Below are 6325 nucleotides of genomic sequence, written 5' to 3' on the forward strand. Positions count from 1 at the left end.
ATTTCTAGGCTTAATAATAGATGATAGATTAACATGAAAACAACACCTACATCAACTCTGTAGTAAATTGTCACAAATAACTGGTGTCTTGTACACAATTACAAACAATATAACTGTCCAATGTCTGAAATTAATATATATGTCTACTGTTTATCCACATGTAATATACTGTTCGGCAATTTCAGGGGGAGCTTTTAAAACACTCTTAGAGGGGTTATTTGTTGCGCAGAAAGAAAATAATGAGAGTAATATTTCATAAAAAACGGTACGATCATACTAATCCTCTATTTTGTGAACACAACCTTTTGAAAGTCCCCGATATAATATTCTTGCAAACTTGTATATTTCTTTTCAAATCAATTTACATATATCCCAATAATACATCTTATGAATTACTATCCAATAATGTTAATAACAGTAGAAGGCCAGATGACCTCAAACTTCCTCTCTGTAGGACTGTCCACGCATAGAGAAGCGTGAGTGTGCGCGGCGTCAGGGAGTGGAACAGCCTCCCGCACGAAATTAAATCACTAACCTCTATCAATTTGTTTAAAAGCAAAGTGAAATGTTTCTTACTTCTAAACTATGAATGCTAACCATAGCAATGTCTGTGAATCATGTGCTGTTATGTGTTGATACACAGACACACATGTCAGGTGTGCACATCTTGTGGACGTGTGTATGTACATCACCAACAATGATATCATTAATAGAAAACCTTGGCTAATATAACATATGTTACGGCAAAGTATGTATGTAACTATGCATACATTTGTTACGTATGTATGTGAGTATGTGTATGTATGTGCACAGGTTTGTATGTGGCCATGTGTGTGTGTGTGTGTGTGTGTGTGTGTGTGTGTGTGTGTGTGTGTGTGTGTGTGTGTGTGTGTGTGTGTGTGTGTGTGTGTGTGTGTGTGTGTGCGTGTATTGTGTGCCCGCATGTATGCATCATGCTGTACGTATGTATGTTCGCATACAGGTTGCATATGTGTGAGTGTGTGTGTCTGTGCATGTACATATGAATGTGTGTATGTATGCAGTTATATGTTGTGGTATGTATGTTTGTGGGTATCTATGTAAGTGTGTCTACCTGTGTTTGTGTTCGCGAAGTTCACGTATGTGAACATATATGTGGCACAGTATAGCATACTATACACTCCATCACTCATTATTGTGTCATGTGCTGCAAACAACAAAACAAGTAGTCTATTATTACCTCTATCATGTGCAAAATGGCGGCTCAAATAGGAACAAGTCAGGGTGTAAACATTTGCGCTACTTGTGTAATTCTTTATTCAGGTCTGTATAAAAGCTTCGGCTTGATGGACCTGGCCTTACGTATTGAACTGTGTATGAAATGCAGAAATGCATTAATGTTACAAAAGGCAAACAAAATATATCAATCAATCAACCTCTCTCTCTCTCTCTCTCTCTCTCTCTCTCTCTCTCTCTCTCTCTCTCTCTCTCTCTCTCTCTCTCTCTCTCTCTCTCTCTCTCTCTCTCTCTCTCTCTCTCTCTCTCTCTCTCTCTCTCTCTCTCTCTCTCTCTCTCTCTCTCTCTCTCTCTCTCTCTCAAGCGGTCTGTTCACCACCATCCTACTTTTCGCCACTCAGCCAAAACTGAACCAAGGTACATTTTTAATTTCATGAGAACTAGAATGGGTATTAGAAGCAGTCGATTGTCTGTGGAGGCAAGGCTGAGCCTCCTGGGCGAGTGTGGCGTGGACGCCGTGAGGCTGTCCCACCCCCGCTCAGGGGGCTGCTGTGGGAGGGGGAGGCGCTCTCTGGCCTCCTTTACCTTCCGGCAAGGGGCCGAGGGGGGGCGAAGCCCCTCGTGTCGGATCAGGCGGCCAGCCTGAACATGGACAAGCTGGCCGCCTTGGACCAGGAGACACCCATCAGGGTGCAGTGCCTGGCAGGAGGCGAAACAGTCTTCTGCCAGGACTTGCCCCTGAGGGACCTCCTGGCCGGACTGAGGTACACTACGGCGGGGCGTCACGCCGTTTTGTACTTCAGCCTGGCCGGAGGTCAGGGTGTCCACGGGGGGCAGGGGCAGGGCTGCCCCGTGCTCTTTTGCAACAGCAAGAGAGTGGGCAGCCGCCCCAAGCCCCCCAGGAGGACCAGGCTGTCCGCGTCCCCGAGGCGGGGCAGGAGGCCGGTCCCGCCCCAGAGGCTGGCCAGGTGGTGGCGGCCAGCCCTGGGGACGAGGCCAGCCACGCCCCTGAGGCTGGCCAGGTGGTGGCGGCCAGCCCAGGGCACGAGACCTGCCCCGCCCCAGAGGCTGGCCAGGTGGTGGCGGCCAGCCCGGGGAAGGATGGCCTGGGCCTGTGGGTCTCGGCCCCCAGCCCGGAGGAGGGGCAAAAGGAGGCCAGGAGAGCCACGACCCCCGCGGAGGACGAGGGAGCGGGGCTCGTCCTCCGAGGAGTGGGGAAGGGAGTGGTGACCCCTTCCCCACCACCACAGCGCCAACTCCCCCAGCCAGGGAAGGCTCGCCAGGGGAGGGGCAGGGCTGGAAGCAGGTTGTCCCACGGCCTGTGGGACAACCTGCTCGCCATTGCACAGACCCTGTCCCTCACCCTGGTGGTGTACTCCGCCCTGCTGGAGTACTTCCCTGACTGAGGGGGGCAGCCGGCCCCACAGGGCAGTCGGCTGCCCGGGGAGGGGGGAGGGGGAGGGGGAGGGGATAGGTTAGGTGGGAGGGGGAGGGGGAGGGGGAGGGGATAGGTTAGGGTGGGAGGGGGAGGGGGAGGGAAGACAGCCAGGAAGGGGGAGGGAGTGCTGTCTTGGGAGGGGGAGGGGGAAAAGGGGTAGGTTAGGATAGGTTAAGTTAGGTTAGCTTAGGTTAGGGTAGGTTAGGTTAGGTTAGGTTAGGGTAGGTTAGGTTTAGGGTAGGTTAGGTTAGGTTAGTTTAGGTTAGGTTAGGTTAGGTTAGGTTAGATTAGGTTAGGTTAGGTTAGGTTAGGTTAGATTAGGTTAGGTTAGGTTAGATTAAGCTATCAGGACAAGTAAATAACAACACTAAATTCTCCGGCAATTGGGAGAGAGAGGCCTGTGTTCTGAAACTCTACGCTCTCTCACCACGACTATTTTCAAAGGCCACAGAGATTATTAGCCGTGCTCACAACACTGCTTCTCCTGTTAATAATGCACAAATCAGGCGTGTGCGGCGGCCATCATGTGAGCAATGCACGTATTTTCGTGTCCACCTGCTGCCTTGGCAGAGACAGAGCGAGAGAGAGAGAATCACGTTTTTTGCATGGCCAGTTTTCCTTTGTTTCTTCTTCGCATATTTTATTATTCGCATATTTATTACCAAATTACTCGAGAATGAGCCTTATTGGAAGCCAAGGGAAAATAAACTGTATGATCGAAGTATGAGAAGATTAATATACGTACTTGAAAATGTACCTTATGGAAAGTATAGGAAAATTAACCGTATGATCCAAGTAGGGGAAAATAAATATAGCTACCCGAAAAACAACCTTATTGAAAGTTATAGGAAAATAAACCGTATGATCGAAGTATTGCAAAATAAACCTTATAGCAAAGGAAGTGGGAGGGAAACGTCTCTCTCTCCTCCCTCAATGAGAGAGAGAGAGAGAGAGAGAGGAGAGAGAGAGAGAGAGAGAGAGAGAGAGAGAGAGAGAGAGAGAGAGAGAGAGAGAGAGAGAGAGAGAGAGAGAGAGAGAGAGAGCGCATACCTTGATTTATGCCTCGTTAGTCAGGTGATTTGATGCATCTCTATTCTGTCCACCTCCCTAATGCAGGAGTTAACCGGCATTCTCAATCATTCGTCACTTTCTCTGCTAAACACTGGAACTCCCTGCCTATTTCTGTATTTCCTCCTTCCCATGACTTGAATTCTTTCATGAGGGAGGGCTCAAAAACATTTCTGTAATCTGGCTTACCTTTTCGGTCCTCCTTTAGATACTGACAAATCAGTGTAGCCTTTTTATACGTAATTTGGTGCCCTTTGCCCGTGCCCTTCTTACACAAACAAAGATAAACAAAAAATGCAGCACACAAGAATCTAGCAGACTAAAAATACTCCTTCCTGACCGCCCACCTCCCCGGATCCTCCCTGAGCACCAGTCAATTATTCCTCAGCTCAGCACTCGCCCTTCATCACAGCCTTGTTAAAACACCCTGCTAACTCTTTGGGGATACCAGGCACACAGACGCAAGACAGGTGCACAAATACACAAACACACAGACAGACAGACAGACAATCATAACACATCATCAGGCAGGAGAGCAAAAATCGTACATAATGACTGTTCTCTCTCTCTCTCTCTCTCTCTCTCTCTCTCTCTCTCTCTCTCTCTCTCTCTCTCTCTCTCTCTCTCTCTCTCTCTCTCTATCTATCTATCTATCTATCTATCTATCTATCTATCTATCTATCTACTTATCTGTCTATCTATCTGTCTATCTGTCTACCTTTCTATCTGTACATCTGCCCATCTCTCTGTCCATCTATCCATCCACCTATCTATCTACCTATTCATCTACCTATCTTTTCCTCTATCCTTCCATCTACCCATCATTCACTCTATCTATCCACCTATCCATCCATCCATCTCTCTATCTGTCTCTCTCACGTCACCAAACACAGTGACCACCAATGCTTCCCCAGCTGCAGTCGTTCACGCCACAGCTGCACCAAGCCTCGCTCATGAAAGTGTCACCACCAGATACCTCTCCTCCAAACACTCCCTGATACCTGCCATTACCTGCGTGACACTTGTGGCTTATCGCAGAGGTAATCATGCGCCGTTCAAGGTAACCAGGTGAGTGAGTGGACATAAACAAAAGAACAATAATGGGAGGAGGATATAGAAAGGGAAAAAAAAAAAAAGCAGTGAAAATAATATATTGTGAATTGCAGCAGAGTGGCGAGTGTCGGGGCTGCCTCGCCCTACACTCCATTACGGTGAGCAGAGGTGTGCTGGTGTGGCTGTGGGAACACACTGTGACGGAGTTCTCGCGGCCCTCTTCATTATGTGCTGTACACCACGCACGATAAAAACTTAATTACATTTCTCCTTACAGTAGAAAAACCAAGCACAGGATAATCGCCGACTCCGATGCACGCCGAACAAAGGTGAATAAAGATGGCAGGCAGCATTCGCGCGTGTCGTGCGGCGTCGAGCAAGTCGGTAAGTGGGTCAAACCAGAGCATGGAAAATAAATACATAGTACAAAATAAAGGCATTTCCATAAGTCGAAGGCAGCCGTGCGGAGGTGAAACACAGTGACCACACTCGTCAAGGTGCTGCGGGGAGGTGGTGGTGCCTCCACCGGGCTCCTCAGAATGCTCATTTCCCCATTTTTCAATCCCTGAATTCAGCATCTCAAAATTCCAGCGACTACAGCAAACTTCGCCCAAGTGTCAAAGTGGCATGCAGGCCAAGCAGGTAAGCAGTGATGAGGGCTGCCCACCTTGCCGCGTCACCTCGTGGCTGAAATACACAACACCAGACACTGAAAGTACTTAGTGCTACTTACATTGAACTTCACCTCTTGATGGTGGTGGTGGTGGTGGTGGTGGTGGAGGTGGTGGCGATCGTTACCTGTGACGGTGAAAAAAAAAGAAAGTCAATTAGATGATAAAAAAGAAAGTTAACAAAACAAAATAGCACACTTTGTATCATAGTTATATTTTCTCCTTCAAGAGACGATGCAAGTCGAGGACATGCATCGTTTGTGTACGTCTGATTGTTCTTTCTTACTTTGACTTTCCTTTGTCTCACACTAACACTTTCCTAACAAACTTTTTTTTTTTCATTTACATCAACAAATAAACAATACGTACAGTAATATGAAGTGCAACAGACATTTCCCGAAGACTTACAAAAAATACACCCAACACTGTATGGTTTACGAAACACATACGAAACACTGTCCACATACTTACTGAAACACCGCAAACTTCCTTCGTAGGTTTGACAAATGCAGCAAACATTACACACAGGTAACTAACTGTGACAAACACTAAAAAACACTGTCCACATACTTACTGAAACACCGCAAACTTCCTTCGTAGGTTTGACAAATGCAGCAAACACTCTACACACAGGTAACTAACTGTGACAAACATTCTAGGTACACTTAATGGAATGTGGCAAACAATATCAAAATATCATAGATGGTTATACACTGTTCTATAAAGACAAGGAAAACAGGAGAGGAGGAGGCGTCGCGTTATACGTTAGGGACACATTACAGTGTTGTATTAACAGTAGAATTAAAACTGATAGCAAAACAGAGTCGATATGGGTAGATATTAAGGAAGGATCACAGTCAGTAGTACTGGGAGTAGTGTA

The 6325-nt window shown here is 47.0% G+C and overlaps 1 long non-coding RNA gene across 1 annotated transcript; it reads left to right on the top strand.

Moving 5' to 3' along the window:
- The first annotated feature begins 2115 nt into the window (after window positions 1-2115).
- Window positions 2116-2615, top strand: LOC135092367 (uncharacterized). Its single transcript, XR_010262830.1, has 2 exons — window positions 2116-2183; window positions 2292-2615. It is a non-coding gene; the product is annotated as an uncharacterized LOC135092367 (long non-coding RNA).
- Window positions 2616-6325: the final 3710 nt, after the last annotated feature.

This window comes from Scylla paramamosain, chromosome 39, assembly GCF_035594125.1.
Source record: "Scylla paramamosain isolate STU-SP2022 chromosome 39, ASM3559412v1, whole genome shotgun sequence".
In the NCBI taxonomy this organism is placed as follows: Eukaryota; Metazoa; Arthropoda; class Malacostraca; order Decapoda; family Portunidae; genus Scylla; species Scylla paramamosain.